The 15,947-nt window shown below is 45.2% G+C and overlaps 9 non-coding genes across 9 annotated transcripts; 5 read left to right on the top strand and 4 right to left on the bottom strand.

Annotated features, from left to right (window-relative positions):
- Positions 1 to 135: 135 nt before the first annotated feature.
- Positions 136 to 276, top strand: LOC144947383 (U4 spliceosomal RNA). The gene has a single exon (XR_013640041.1). It is a non-coding gene; the product is annotated as a U4 spliceosomal RNA (small nuclear RNA).
- A 1,908-nt stretch (positions 277 to 2,184) lies between these two features.
- Positions 2,185 to 2,325, top strand: LOC144947401 (U4 spliceosomal RNA). Its single transcript, XR_013640057.1, has one exon. It is a non-coding gene; the product is annotated as a U4 spliceosomal RNA (small nuclear RNA).
- Positions 2,326 to 3,390: 1,065 nt separating this feature from the next.
- LOC144947392 (U4 spliceosomal RNA) lies at positions 3,391 to 3,531 on the top strand. Its single transcript, XR_013640049.1, has one exon. It is a non-coding gene; the product is annotated as a U4 spliceosomal RNA (small nuclear RNA).
- Positions 3,532 to 4,511: 980 nt separating this feature from the next.
- Positions 4,512 to 4,652, top strand: LOC144947391 (U4 spliceosomal RNA). The gene has a single exon (XR_013640048.1). It is a non-coding gene; the product is annotated as a U4 spliceosomal RNA (small nuclear RNA).
- Positions 4,653 to 5,885: 1,233 nt separating this feature from the next.
- Positions 5,886 to 6,026, top strand: LOC144947389 (U4 spliceosomal RNA). The gene has a single exon (XR_013640046.1). It is a non-coding gene; the product is annotated as a U4 spliceosomal RNA (small nuclear RNA).
- Positions 6,027 to 7,201: 1,175 nt separating this feature from the next.
- Positions 7,202 to 7,342, bottom strand: LOC144947406 (U4 spliceosomal RNA). Its single transcript, XR_013640061.1, has one exon. It is a non-coding gene; the product is annotated as a U4 spliceosomal RNA (small nuclear RNA).
- Positions 7,343 to 8,262: 920 nt separating this feature from the next.
- Positions 8,263 to 8,403, bottom strand: LOC144947382 (U4 spliceosomal RNA). The gene has a single exon (XR_013640040.1). It is a non-coding gene; the product is annotated as a U4 spliceosomal RNA (small nuclear RNA).
- A 998-nt stretch (positions 8,404 to 9,401) lies between these two features.
- Positions 9,402 to 9,542, bottom strand: LOC144947385 (U4 spliceosomal RNA). The gene has a single exon (XR_013640043.1). It is a non-coding gene; the product is annotated as a U4 spliceosomal RNA (small nuclear RNA).
- Positions 9,543 to 11,135: 1,593 nt separating this feature from the next.
- LOC144947402 (U4 spliceosomal RNA) lies at positions 11,136 to 11,276 on the bottom strand. The gene has a single exon (XR_013640058.1). It is a non-coding gene; the product is annotated as a U4 spliceosomal RNA (small nuclear RNA).
- Positions 11,277 to 15,947: the final 4,671 nt, after the last annotated feature.

The following is a 15,947-nucleotide window of genomic DNA, read 5'->3' as shown; positions in this document are numbered from 1 at the left end:
GTAAAATCCTTATTGTATTATATAAGAACATCAAAGGTTTTTAAGTGAATGTGTTTATTTTAGTATTTGAATGGTCCCATAGCGTTGAGGTAGGACCGCGTAACTTAAGAGGGAACGGGCCGGCCTCAACAAACCAGCTTTGCGCAGTGGCAGTATCGTAGCCAATGAGGTTTATCCGAGGCGCGATTATTGCTAATTGAAAACTTTTCCCAATACCCCGCCACGCTGACTTGAAACACAGTCGGCGTCGGCAATTTTTGTGAGCTCTTTCGAGAGCTTTGGGTTGTTTAATGAAGTGTAGAATTTGCTTGAGGTTTTAAGTTAGCAGAACTTTCCGTGATTGTAATAATTGTAATAATTTTGCACCGGACTACCCAGCCAGAGGTCGCAGACCCAATCTCTCAAACTGCTTTGCACCCAATAAAAACACGTTCCTTCGGAGTGGGCAGTTAGGGATATGGTTGGACAGCGCATTCGTGCACGACAGACAGACAAATAATCCCTGGTGGGCAGTGTGGAACCTGTTGTTCCTACCTTTAACAGGACCCTGCGGAGTGGGCTGGTAGGAACGAATAACCAAAGAATATAAACATAATGTATTATTACACTTGTTTAGCCAGGAAAGCCCCACTGAGTCTAAAGGTTTTTGTAGGGTACTGCCAAGTGTTTGCAGTAGGGGGCGATGTTGCTACACCGAATCGGACGATACGAAGGGAGAGTGTGAGGCCTAGTTCTAGGCTTTAGGCGTAGCTGTAGGCGTTAGGCCACTGTGAGATAATTTGTAATTTAAATGTTTTAATTATTTATGTAAAAGCTTTAAATGTAAATGTTTCTATTTTAAAAACATCAGGGAATGTAACATTGTAAAACATTAACTCCCTTTCACACACGCGGGGGTACGATACGAAGGGAGAGGTTGAGGCCTAGTTCTAGGCTTTAGGCCTAGCTTTAGGCCACCGAGAGTTAATTTTAAAATTAAATGTTTTCATTATTCATGTACAAGCTTTAAATTTAAATGTTTCTATTTAAAAGCATCAGGGAATGTAACATTGTTAAACATTAACTCCCTTGCACACACGCGGGGGTACGATACGAAGGGAGAATGATAGGCGTAGTTCGAGGCTTTAGGCCGAGCTGTAGGCTTTAGGGCGCTGTGAGTTATTTTTTAATTTCAAAGTTTTAATTAAAAGCTATCTCAGGGAATTATAAGGGAATGTTACACTTGTTTAGCCAGGAAAGCCTCATTAATTTAAATATTTTAATTAAAAGCTATCTGAGGGAATTATAAGGGAATGTTACACTTGTTTAGCCAGGAAAGCGTCACTGAGTCTAAAGGTTTTTGTAGGGTCATGCCAAGTGTTTGCAGTAGGGGGCGATGTTGCTACACGGTCGGACGGACGGTCGGACGGACGATATAATCTATTGTAGGCTGCTCCACTTCGTTCCTACCAGTATAACCCTCAATTATGTAAAACATCAGTGTGTTTATACGTCTGGGCCGGGTAGAGTGTTTCTGCTTAAAGAAAAATGTGTAATGGTTTTTTAAAATCCTATTTAAACTCATTTGTTTATTATATGTTAATGTTGACTGAAAGCTTTCGTGACTGCAGGAATTCATATTTTTTGGGGCTTTCGGTAAAGTCACGTAGATAGAAAACATCGTCGTAGTTTTTTCTTATTTTGTTATTTTCTTTGAACCTATCTGCATGACTTTACCGAAAGACCCAAATAATATATTTGTTAATGCTACGTGAGTTTGGACACAGTTCTAAGTATATATGACGGGCGATGACTTCTGCGCAGTATCTGATGTAATTAGATGATCCAGTACCGCTGACCAGAGAGGCTTAGACTCTGTAGCATTACCACGACGAATCCGCCGTATGAATGACGTCACCAAACCTCCCGTCCAGCGGCACACGTGGGAAGAGGTCGGCAAAAGTCTGAGTACTCTCCAGTTAATTTCCTCATCCAATGAATCGAGTAATCGACTATAAAAATATTCCATATTAGCAAAAATCTTTATTGATATATTTACGAGATTATACCCAAAAAAAACGTATTCATATATAAAATCGTAATATTTGTTTCGAATCTATTCGGTTATTTTCAGCTTTGGACTGATCCCATGGCATTGAGGTAGGAACGCGTGACTTAAGAGGGAACCGGCGATGCCAACAAACCAGCTTTGCGCAGTGGCAGTATCGTAGCCAATGAGGTTTATCCGAGGCGCGATTATTGCTAATTGAAAACTTTTCCTAATACCCCGCCACGCTGACTTGAAACACAGTCGGCGTCGGCAATATTTGCAAGCTCTTTCGGGAGCTTTGGGTTGTTTAATGAAGTGTAGAACTTGCTTAAGGTTTTAAGGTGCCATGGTTATAATAATTTTGCACTGGACTGCCAAGGCAGAGGTCGCAGACCCAAATTCTCAAACTGCGTTCCACCCAATAAAAGTAACGAGTCAGCCCATGGCTGCATCCCTGGCACGGCAGTTATGTTGTTCTCTGTCCCACGTGTTTGATTCCATACTTTTATTCCATGAAATCAACAGCAAAGTTCAATATCTGTAAGCTATGCCCCTTTCTCCTTATACCCTGCCCCTTCGTAATAAACAATGATCAGGCTCAGTTGTTTCTGCTTCTTCCACCCCCGCGCCTTTCCTTTTAAGGCCCCGCCCATTCTCATTTAGGCCACGCCCATTGGTGTCTAGCCCCGCCCCTCCCCCTGGCACACGGGGTGGGGGTTGTGAGAAGGGGGGCAGTGCGCGCGTGTCGCAGTAGGACCAGAATGCCTCTTAGAGCAGCCAGATAACAACAGATTGATTATCCCGTTGTCAACCAATAAGGTGACGGTATTTAAATTATTGGAAAAATTACCACAAGATTTTAAGCTACAGAAAAAGAGTGTCACTTACTTCTGGCATTTGTTATTCCACTTACCACCAAAAGTATAAGGGAACAGCCGATTTCTGAATAATTAAAACGTAAATATTATTTTGCTTTTCAACGAATAAAATCCACGGCACCACAAAGCCTCGCAATAATTGATCGCACTCTTAACTTTATTTGCACTTTAAGAGGACACCACTTAGAAGTCACGTGTTGTATACCGATGACGTCCCCAAGCGCCAGCCATCACCTCCCGTCCAGCGGCACATGCGGGAAGAGGCACGGACAATGTTAACATATCTCCTCATCCAATTAATCGAGTAATTGACTATCGGTTTCATTGAATTATTAAAATATGTTTCGTAAAATCCTTATTATATTATATAAGCAAATCAAATGTCTTTTTTAGTGGATGTTTTTATTTTAGTATTTGAATGATCCCATGGCGTTGAGGTAGGGCCGTGTGACTTAAGAGGGAACGGGCCGGCCTCAACAAACCAGCTTTGCGCAGTGGCATTATCGTAGCCAATGAGGTTTATCCGAGGTGCGATTATTGCTAATTGAAAACTTTTCCCAATACCCCGCCACGCTGACTTGAAACACAGTCGGCGTCGGCAATTTTTGTGAGCTCTTTCGAGAGCTTTGGTTTGTTTAATGAAGTGTAGCATTTGCTTGAGGTTTTAAGTTAGCAGAACTTGCCGTGATTGTAATTATTGTAATAATTTTGCACGGACTGCCCAGCCAGAGGTCGCAGACCCAATCTCTCAAACTGCTTTGCACGTTCCTTCGGAGTGGGCAGGTAGGGACTTGGTTGGACAGCGCATTCGTGCACGACAGACAGACAAATAATCCCTGGTGGGCAGTGTGGAACCTGTTGTTCCTACCTGTATAAACCTCAATTATGGAAAACATCAGTGTGTTTATACGTCTGGGCCGGGTAGAGTGTTTCTGCTTAAAGAAAAATGTGTAATGTTAACAAAAAAATCCAATTTAAACTCAATTGTTTATTATAAGTTAATGTTGACTGAAAGCTTTCGTCACTGCAGGAATTCATATTTTTTGGGGCTTTCGGTAAAGTCACGTAGATAGAAAATAACGTCGTAGTTTTTTCTTATTTTGTTATTTTCTTTGAACCTATCTGCGTGACTTTACCGACAGACCCAAATAATATATTTGTTAATGCTACGTGAGTTTGGACACAGTTCTAAGTATATATGACGGGCGATGCCTTCTGCGCAGTATCTGATGTAATTAGACGATCCAGTACCGCTGACCAGAGAGGCTTAGACTCTGTAGCATTACCACGACGAATCCGCCGTATGAATGACGTCACCAAACCTCCCGTCCAGCGGCACACGTGGGAAGAGGTCGGCAAAAGTCTGAGTACTCTCCAGTTAATTTCCTCATCCAATGAGTCGAATAATCTACGATCAAAATATTCCATATTTGCAAAAATCTTTATTGATATATTTACGAGATTATACCCAAAAAAACGTATTCAGATATAAAATCGTAATATTTGTTTCGAATCGATTCGATTATTTTCGGCTTTGGACTGATCCCATGGCGTTGAGGTAGGTACGTGTCGCTTAAGAGGGAACGGGACGGCCTCAAAAAACCAGCTTTGCGCAGTGGCAGTATCGTAGCCAATGAGGTTTATCCGAGGCGCGATTATTGCTAATTGAAAACTTTTCCCAATACCCCGCCACGCTGACTTGAAACACAGTCGGTGTCGGCAATTTTTGCAAGCTCTTTCGGGAGCTTTGGGTTGTTTAATGAAGTGTAGAATTTGCTTGAGGTTTTAAGGTAGCAGAGCCAAAATCTGCCATGGTTATAATAATGTTGCACTGGACTGGCAAGCCCAGAGGTCGCAGACCCAATTTCTCAGACTGCTTTGCACCCAAACACGTTCCTTCGAAGTGGGCAGTAGGAACTTGGTTGGACAGCGCATTCGTGCACGACAGAAAGCTCGCGGGTCACGTGACGCACTTCAACTAATCCGGGAGTTTACATGTTTGGGAGGGGCTATGCACGACAGACAAATAATCCCTGGTGGGCAGTGTGGAATTGTTGTTCCTACCTATATACAATTAACTAGTCAGCACATGGCTGCATCTCCAGCACGACAGTTATGCTGTTCTCTTTCCATGAAATCAACAGCCAAGTTCAATTTCCGCAAGCTATGCCCCTTTCTCCTTATACCCTGCCCCTTGGTAATCAATAATGATCAGGCCCAGTTGTTTCTGCTTCTTCCACCCCCGCGCCTTTCCTTTTTAGGCCCCGCCCATTCTCATTTGGGCCACGCCCATTAGTGTCTAGCCCCGCCCCTCCCCCTCGCACACGTGGTGGGGGTTGTGAGAAGGGGGGCAGTGCGCGCGTGTCGCGGTAGGACCAGAATGCCTCTTAGAGCAGCCAGATAACAACAGATTGATTAGCCCGTTGTCAACCAATAAGGTGATGGTATTTCTAATTATTGGAAAAAATACCATTAGCTTTCCAGCAATAGAAACAGTGTCACTGACTTCTCCCATTTGTTATTCCGCTTACAACCAAAAGTATAAAGGAACAGTCGATTTATGAACAATTAAAACGTAAATATTATTTTGCTTTTCAACCAATAAAAATCCACGGTATCACAAAGCCTCGCATTAATTATCGCACTCTTAATTTTATTTGCACTTTCACAGGACACCACTTCGAAGTCACGTGTTGTATACCGATGACGTCCTCAACCGCCAGCCATCACCTCCCGTCCAGCGGCACACGCGGGAAGAGGCACAGACAATGTTAACATATCTCCTCATCCAATTAATCGAGTAATTGACTATCGGTTTCATTAAATTATTCAAATATGTTTTGTAAAATCCTTATTGTATTATATAAGCAAATCAAATGTTTTTCTAGTGGATGTGTTTATTTTAGTATTTGAATGACCCCATGGCGTTGAGGTAGAGACGTGTCGCTTAAGAGGGAACGGGCCGGCCTCAACAAACCAGCTTTGCGCAGTGGCAGTATCGTAGCCAATGAGGTTTATCCGAGGCGCGATTATTGCTAATTGAAAACTTTTCCCAATACCCCGCCACGCTGACTTGAAACACAGTCGGCGTCGGCAATTTTTGCAAGTTCTTTCGGGAGCTTTGGGTTGTTTAATGAAGTGTAGAATTTGCTTGAGGTTTTAAGGTAGCAGAGCCAAAACCTGCCGAGATTGTAATAATGTTGCACTGGCAAGCCAGAGGTCGCCGACCCAATTTCTCAAACTGCTTTGCACCCAAACACGGTTCCTTCTGAATGTGTGACGATTGGGTTTTGAGAAATGTGACGTCACATCAAAATGCGCAACTTTAAATATATATAAACAATAGAATTGTTATAACAACACAAATTTTTTTTGATTTTCATTATTAACTATTTGATTATTTAAATTTACTAAGGTCACCTTTTATTTATTCCATGAATGAGCATTTTGCTTCTCCGTGGGGGAATTGAGAAGCATACATTTTGTAAATGTTTAAATGATTGCTATTAAACATTTTGATTTTAATGATTCTACCAGGGCTTTTCATTCTGTGGAATGAAAATATGATTTTTATAATTGTACTCTCCATTTTGCTTCGTTCTACTACAAAGTTTCAAGTATTTTTTTATAGTTATAATTACTTTTAATTTATTATAATTATGAGAGAATTTCAATATAATATTCTGAACATCTGCAGTTTTAGTTCGACGTTAAACATTTTCAAGTGAATTTTATGCGAAATTGCAGCTTTCCCAACGCCTCCTTTTTATTACGTGTTTTCTCCTACAACATCAGAGTGCATCGCCACATTAAATACGCACTACAATGACAATAGTTTAAAGCGATTTGAAGCATGTTTTATTTTCAGAATGGAAATATGGTTTGGGGGGGGGGGGCAGAGCTTTGTGACGTCATATTTGAGTCGAGTCTGACTTTTTGTGACATCGTGTGACGAGGGGGGGAGGGGGTCAAATCGGCCAAAATCGCGTGACGTCATTTATGGACGGCCCCTAAAGGCCCCTTTCTCTTAGGGGCCGTCCATGAATGACTTGATTTCATGGAATAAAAGTATGGAATCAAACACGTGGGACAGAAAACAATTCTACACTTCTTCTTGGTTCTTTCGGTAAAGTCACGTAGAAGGGAAATAATAAAATAATAAAAATAGAACATAATAAAATACAATTCTCACGACGTTTCGGCCACAACGCAAGCAGCCGTCTTCAGGTGAAGAACAGGGCTGTCGGAAAGACAGCGTCTGAATAAATTCTACACTTAATTAAACAAGCCAAAGCTCTCGAAAGAGCTTGCAAAAATTGCCGACGCCGACTGTGTTTCAAGTCAGCGTGGCGGGGTATTGGGAAAAGTTTTCAATTAGCAATAATCGCGCCTCGGATAAACCTCATTGGCTACGATACTGCCACTGCGCAAAGCTGGTTTGTTGAGGCCGCCCGTTCCCTCTTAAGTCACGCGGCCCGACCTCAACGCCATGGGATCAGTCCAAAGTAGAAAATAACCGAATCGTTTCGAAACAAATATTACGATTTTATATATAAATAGGTTTTTTTGGGTATAATCTCGTAAATTTATACGTAAAGTTTTTGTTCATATTTAATATTTTGATAGTCGATTACTCGACTCATTGGATGAGGAAATTAACTGGAGAGTACTCAGACTTTTGCTGACCTCTTCCCACGTGTGCCGCTGGACGGGAGGTTTGGTGACGTCATTCATACGGCGGATTCGTCGTGGTAATGCTACAGAATCTCAGCCTCTCTGGTCAGCGATACTGGATCGTCTAATTACATCAGATACTGCGCAGAAGGCATCGCCCGTCATAGATACTTAGAACTGTGTCAAAACTCACGAAACATTAACAAAAATATATTATTTGGGTCTTTCGGTAAAGTCACGCAGATAGGTTCAAAGAAAATAACAAAATAAGAAAAAACTACGACGTCATTTTCTATCTACGTGACTTTACCGAAAGCCCCAAAGAATATGAATTCCTGCAGTCACGAAAGCTTTCAGTCAACATTAACATACAATAAACAATTGAGTTTAAATTGGATTTAAAAAAAACATTACACATTTTTATTTAAGCAGAAACACTCTACCCGGCCCACACTGCCCACCAGGGATTATTTGTCTGTCTGTCGTGCACGAATGCGCTGTCCAACCAAGACCCTATCTGCCCACTCTGAAGGAACGTGTTGTTATTGGGTGCAAAGCAGTTTGAGAGATTGGGTCTGCGACCTCTGGCTCGGCAGTCCGATGCAAAATTATTACAATGACGGCAGGTTCTGCTAACTTAAAACCTCAAGCAAATTCTACACTTCATTAAATAACCCAAAGCTCCCAAAAGAGCTTGCAAAAATTGCCGACGCCGACTGTGTTTCAAGTCAGCGTGGCGGGGTATTGGGAAAAGTTTTCAATTAGCAATAATCGCGCCTCGGATAAACCTCATTGGCTACGATACTGCCACTGCGCAAAGCTGGTTTGTTGAGGCCGGCCCGTTCCCTCTTAAGTCACGCGGTCCTACCTCAACGCCATGGGATCAGTCCAAAGGCGAAAATAAACGAATCGATTCAAAAAAAATATTAAGATTTTATAAATAAATCTGTTTATGGGTATAATTTCGTAAATATATAAATAAAGATTCTTAATACTATTTAATATTTTGATAGTCGGTTACTCGACTCATTGGATGAGGAAATTAACTGGAGAGTACTCAGACTTTTGCTGACCTCTTCCCACGTGTGCCGCTGGACGGGAGGTTTGAATACGTCATTCATACGGCGGATTCGTCGTGGTAATGCTACAGAGTCTAAGCCTCTCTGACCAGCGGTACAAGATCGTCTAATTACATCAGATACTGCGCAGAAGGCATCGCCCGTCATATATACTTAGAACTGTGTCCAAACTCACGTAGCATGAACATAAATATATTTTTTGGGTCTGTCGGTAAAGTCACACAGAGAGGTTCAAAGAAAATAACAAAATAAGAAAAAACTACGACGTTATTTTCTATCTACGTGACTTTACCGAAAGCCCCAAATAATATGAATTCCTGCAGTGACGAAAGCTTTCAGTCAACATTAACATATAATAAACAATTGAGTTTAAATTTGATTTTTTTTTTATAAACATTACACATTTTTCTTTAAGCAGAAACACTCTACCCGGCCCAGACGTATAAACACCCTGATGATTTCCATAATTGAGGTTTATACAGGTAGGAACAACAGGTTCCACATTGCCCACCAGGGATTATTTGTCTGTCTGTCGTGCACGAATGCGCTGTCCAACCAAGTTCCTACCTGCCCACTCTGAAGGAACGTGTTGTTATTGGGTGCAAAGCAGTTTGAGAGATTGGGTCTGCGACCTTTGGCTTGGCAGTCCGATGCAAAATAATTACAATTATTACAATGACGGAAGGTTCTGCTAACTTTAAAACCTCAAGCAAATTCTACACTTCATTAAACAAGCCAAAGCTCCCGAAAGAGCTTGCAAAAATTGCCGACGCCGACTGTGTTTCAAGTCAGCGTGGCGGGGTATTGGGAAAAGTTTTCAATTAGCAATAATCGCGCCTCGGATAAACCTCATTGGCTACGATACTGCCACTGCGCAAAGCTGGTTTGTTGAGGCCGGCCCGTTCCCTCTTAAGTCACGCGGCCCTACCTCAACGCCATGCGATCAGTCCAAAGGCGAAAATAAACGAATCGATTAAAAACAAATATTAAGATTTTATAAATAAATCTGTTTTTGGGTATAATTTCGTAAATATATAAATAAAGATTCTTGTTAATATTTAATATTTTGATAGTCGGTTACTCGACTCATTGGATGAGGAAATTAACTGTATAGTACTCAGACTTTTGCCGACCTCTTCCCACGTGTGCCGCTGGACGGGAGGTTTGAATACGTCAGTCATACGGCGGATTCGTCGTGGTAATGCTACAGAGTCTAAGCCTCTCTGGTCAGCGGTACTGGATCGTCTAATTACAAAAGGAATCGCCCGTCATAGATACTTAGAACTGTGTCCAAACTCACGTAGCATTAACAATTATATTACATGGGTCTTACATTAAATTCACGCAGATAGGTTCAAAGAAAATACAAAAATTAACTACGACGTTATTTTCTATCTACGTGACTTTACCGAAAGCCCCAAAGAATATGAATTCCTACAGTCACGAAAGCTTTCAGTCAACATTAACATATAATAAACAATTGAGTTGAAATTGGATAGAAAAAATAACATTACACATTTTTTATTTAAGCAGAAACACTCTATTCGGCCAAGACGTATAGACACACTGATGTTTTGACCAACTGCATCCACAAGAGGGCGCCGCAGGCCATACAAGGCCATACAGGGCCTCCCTCGTACCTCTTCATGAACGCGAAGTTATACTGGTAGGAACCTCCTGGTTACACCAGCCCACAGGGGATTATTGTGTCCGTCGTGCAGGGAGGGGATGGGTGGGGAGGGAGGGAGGGGCTGGGTGGGGAGGGTGGGGAGCGGCTGGGTAGAGAGGGGCTGGGCGGGGAGGAAAGGGTGGGGAGGGGCTGGGTGGGGAGGGTGGGGAGGGGCTGGGTGGGGGGTGGCAGGGGTGGGGCTGGGTGGGGAGGGGCTGGGAGGGGAGGGTGTAGGGGAGGGGTGGGGCTGGGTGGGGAGGGGTGGGGCTGGGTGGGGAGGGGCTGGTCACCCCGTGGTGCCCTTATAAAACTCAACGTTTAACCTACTCACGCCGGCTTGTGCCCGCCCTCACAGTCGGGCATATTTGCGGAATACACCACGCCGCCGTTGACCCTGGCCATTGACCGAGCAATTCAACGTTCCTACCAGCTCCCTCTGCAGGAATGTGTTTAAATAGACTTTTTGATAAATGTTTTCTCCTACAACATCAGAGTGAAGCGGCACATTAAATACGCACTACAATGACAATAGTTTAAAGCGATTTGAAGCATGTTTTATTTTGGGGGGGCAGAGCTTTGGGACGTAATATTTGAGGGGGAGGGGTCTGAGTTTTTGTGACGCCGTGACGAGAGGGGAGGGGGTAAAATCGTCCCAAAATCGCGTGACGTCATTTATGGACGGCCCCAAAGAAGAAAGGGGCAAAGCTTGCAAATATTGAACTTTGCTGTTGATTTCATGGAATAAAAGAATGGAATAAAACACGTGGGACATTAAACAATTCTACACTTCATTAAACAACCCAAAGCTCCCGAAAGAGCTTGCAAAAATTGCCGAGGCCGACTGTGTTTCAAGTCAGCGTGGCGGGGTATTGGGAAAAGTTTTCAATTAGCAATAATCGCGCCTCGGATAAACCTCATTGGCTACGATACTGCCACTGCGCAAAGCTGGTTTGTTGAGGCCGGCCCGTTCCCTCTTAAGTCACGCGGCCCTACCTCAACGCCATGGGGTCATTCAAATACTAAAATAAACACATCCACTAGAAAACACATTTGATGTTCTTATATAATGCAATAAGGATTTTACTAAATCTATTTAAATAATTTAACTCTCTACCCGGACCAGACGTATAGACACACTGATGTTTTCCATAATCGAGGTTTATTTTTCGTTGTTGTTGTTGGGTTAGATCGTGTAAATTTTAGTGTGTCGTTATACCCGCCACCAACCAACACGGACAATTCGCAAGGCTCAGTCACGTAAACACAACGTGCCAATTTAGCTGCGCCTTCAGCACACGCGGTGCAGTGGAGAGTGACACCACCCACGTGACGTTGACAAGTCGAGTAGCACGCACCACGTGAACACGTCGCGTACGAACGATGTTCTTTTTTAAATCCTTTATATTAAGTTCGCTTGCTTGCTTGCTTGCGCGCTTACGACCGTGCAAATCTTTCGGTCGTTTTTAAACCCACTTCCCGTGATCCAATCGAGCTGACATTTTGCACACAGACTCGTTGTGCGTGACAATTAATTTTCGTGAAAAAATTTTTCCAAAATTTTACACTGTTTAGGTAATTTTTTTAAAAAGATTTAATTACCAATTGCTTAACGCTGGCAGACAATCATCTGACCCATAGGCGGCAGCTATCTCAAGCCAGAGGACGAGAGGACTCTAGCCGCCACTCTAGCCGCCACGCATATAAAGGATTTATAGTGAAAAACTTTGTTTTTACGGGTTATACTTGTTTACCAAGTGCATCCACAAGAGGGCGTCGCAGGCCATACAAGGCCTCCCTCCCACCTCGTCATGAACGCGAAGTTATACTGGTAGGAACCTCCTGGTTACACCAGCCCACAGGGGATTATTGTGTCCGTCGTGCAGGGAGGGGCTGGGTGGGGAGGGGCTGGGTGGGGAGGGTGGGGCTGGGTGGGGAGGGGAGGGTGGGGAGGGGCTGGGTGGGGGGTGGGAGGGGTGGGCCTGGGTGGGGAGAGGCTGGTCACCCCGTGGTGCCCTTATAAAACGCAACGTTTAACCTACTCACGCCGGCTTGTGCCCGCCCTCGCAGTCGGGCATATTTGCGGAATACACCACGCCGCCGTTGACCCTGCAGGCCATTGACCGAGCAACCCAACGTTCCTACCAGCTCCCTCCGCAGGACAATGTGTTTCAATGCTCCTCCCTATGTAAAGGCGCGGCACTGCAATGGCTCGCTCACGTCGCTGCTGGCGGAAGGGGGTCTCCAGTCCAGGGAATTTGTCTCGTAGCCTTCCATGCTTGGGCTCGGACGTCTTGAAAGAGGTGTCAGTACCTACGCGTTAACCCACCGCACGCGTCCCTCCACTCAACACGTTCGTCAAAGAGCACGCTGGGGAGGACATGCTAGGCGACGTTTCGGGCAATGGCCCCTTCTTCACGGCACGCAGAGAGGCCAGAGGAGTCGAGGTTTTACTGCTGGGCGGAGTGAGGTCGAGGAGCGATTTAAGAAACATTGCCACCATTGTTCCATCTGCCGCGCCTGGAGATAAAAAAAACTAATTCGAGGCTTTTGTATTGCAAGTCCAGTATGCTAACCCTTAACACGACGGCAAGCATTGTCGTAAATAATACATTCATTCATAATCTGGACTCCCCCCAATTAGTGGGGTTACGTAACCAATCTCTCAGCACAGCACCAAACCCAAACCCAGATACGTTTACAATTCTCAGCCGTTTGTTCGTCCACTGCTGCATGAAGGCCTCTCCGCTCGTTGCGTTGGTCGTGGGAGTGGCTTAACCATCCGCGCTGGTCAGTGTGTGGGTTTGGTGAAAGGTGGGCACACGCCACCGTCGCTGATGTAATGTGGCACCGCTGACAGCCGTGCGTGGCCCGGAATCCAACTCGTTATTGCATAAAAAAAAACCAGTTTTTAATAATAATGGTTTAGTCCATTTCAATATTTACAATCCGCACTATTTATTAAAAGGGAACTTTTTGGAGCAGGCTTTGACTTCCCGGGTCTCATCAGCACACTCATCCACGCGATTATTGACAACTTGCAGCTCGGCACACGGCAGATGCCTGCGCGGCGCGACTCACGACCTCCTCTTGATACCAAGATCCAGGATGGTCATCATCATGTCTATGCGCCGCTTCTCGGTGGCAGCCCCAACAGTCTGGAACGCCATCATCCCTCTGCACATTCTCAGCATCACCTCAATCGCCTCCTTCAAGAGAAACTTAAAAACTCACCTCTACAACCACGTGCTTTCGAGCGACTCTGAGCTTGGCTCCGCGCCTCTGAGTTGCGGCCACTACGTCTGCAAATTTTGCGCGCGTTACAAATTGAACTATTATTATTATAGACGAGATCACTCGAACCTAATATAGCAAATAGAAGACACATTGCGTCGGCATCAGCAGGCTGCGCTGCACTTAGCAGACGCGTCTGACCTTGCCTACGCAAGGCCGTGGCAGAGACTCAAACTTGGTCGACAAATTCCCACACTCGGGGGGACTCGGGCAGATGGGTTGGCACAGCTTTGGTGCGGATGCACAGCGGGCGGTGGTGGTGGTGGGGGTGGGTAGTGGCTACGGTTTCCACTTTTGATGTACGTACGATCTGGGACGTGTCGTGCGTGGCGAGCAGAAGGACATCTCACAATGCCAGAAGAGGTGGGAACCGACGCGCAAAATGCATTGGATGTTGAACTCCTTTCGCGCCGCGCGAATTTGGGACATTTGAAGCCCCGTGAAGCCTTGGGGGATTTCAGCAGGAGAGTTATCTCAACCAGAGCACGATCCTGCGAAAACCAGGGCAGGTGGCAACTCGAGCTGGGGTCTGGGGCCCATGGGCTACAACACTCACCACCAACACTCACCATTTCATCATACATACAACACTCACCACCACATCATCACACATACAACACTCACCATCATCATCATCATCACACCTACAACACTCACCACCACATCATCACACATACAACACTCACCACCACATCAGCATCACACCTACAACACTCACCATCATCATCATACCTACAACACTCACCGCCACCACATCATCACACCTACAACACCCACCACCTCACCACCACCATCATCATCACCTACAGCGCTCACTACCACCGCATCGGCATCACACCACCAACACTCACCATCATCATCACACCTACAACATTCACCACCACATCATCACACCTACAACACCCACCACCTCACCACCACCACCATCATCATCACCTACAGCGCTCACCACCACCGCATCGGCATCACACCACCAACACTCACCACCAACACTCACCACCTCACCACCACCACCACCATCATCATCACACCACCAACACTCACCACCTCACCACCATCATCATCACCTACAGCGCTCACCACCACCGCATCGGCATCACACCACCAACACTCACCACCAACACTCACCACCAACACTCACCATCATCATCACACCACCAACACTCACCATCATCATCACACCACCAACACTCACCACCAACACTCACCATCATCATCACACCACCAACACCCACCACCTCACCACCACCACCATCATCATCACCTACAGCGCTCACCACCACCGCATCGGCATCACACCACCAACACTCACCACCAACACTCACCACCAATAATGGTAGGTTTTTACCCTTTTAACTGGTACAAAACTGACACCTTTATTCAAGGCATCATGTTTGCAATGACCACAACACAAGTAGTCAATAAAGCAAACAAAAAGAAGCAACTCTGATCAGGATAATAATATGCACTGTCCTTGAAGTTGATTGGCCCACACCCGAGACGGCTTTCTTTAGAGCCTAGTCCCCATTGGTGTAGGGCCAGATGACACCAGAAGGCGTACAACTCAAAAACAGTGCAATATCAGAGTACCAGTTAAAAGGGTAAAAACCTACCATTATATTTTGCCACTGGTAAAAGAGATCTCATAGTGTAAATACTCACCACCAACACTCCGCGACCTGCTGGTGGTGAGTGTGTGGAGGGGGCCCTGCCAGTTCCGGCTGCAGGCGTCAGCCGGACCACCTCGCAGGGGACATCTGTCTGCCCCGGGCTGCGGCAGAGATTATTGTGACTCGGCACGAGGCGCAACGTTCTGGAGTCGCCACGGGCGACAACTCGCGGATACATTTAGGATGTTGAAATATGGCAGCGGCTCGCAACAACAAGAACGCAAAATAAGGAGGGAGCGGGGGGGAGCTTCGTCCAGCAGTGGATTGAAGGCGGCCGACAATGCGGATGATGATGATGATGTTGTTTAGCTACCCACGTCGGCGCTAGGCCGGAGGAGCGTACCTGTCAAACCCCTTAATCAGTGCCCTTGCCTGATTACAGACCAACTCAGAACTTGTTGGTCACCCCGTGTGCCCTTAGAAATCTCAACGTTCATCCTACAAAGTGCCATCATCACAAGGGACAAACACCAACAAATAGACAATCACCACTAGTACACTCACCACTACATACCTGTCAAACCCCTTGATCAGTGCCCTTGCCTGATTACAGACCAACTCAGACCGTATTGGTCACCCCGTGCCCTTATAAATCTCAACGCGCATCCTACAAAGTCCCATCATCACAAGGGACAAACACAAACAAATAGACACATT

This window comes from Lampetra fluviatilis, chromosome 44, assembly GCF_964198595.1.
Source record: "Lampetra fluviatilis chromosome 44, kcLamFluv1.1, whole genome shotgun sequence".
Lineage (NCBI taxonomy): Eukaryota > Metazoa > Chordata > Hyperoartia > Petromyzontiformes > Petromyzontidae > Lampetra > Lampetra fluviatilis.
This window is presented reverse-complemented; position numbering and strand designations above follow the sequence as displayed.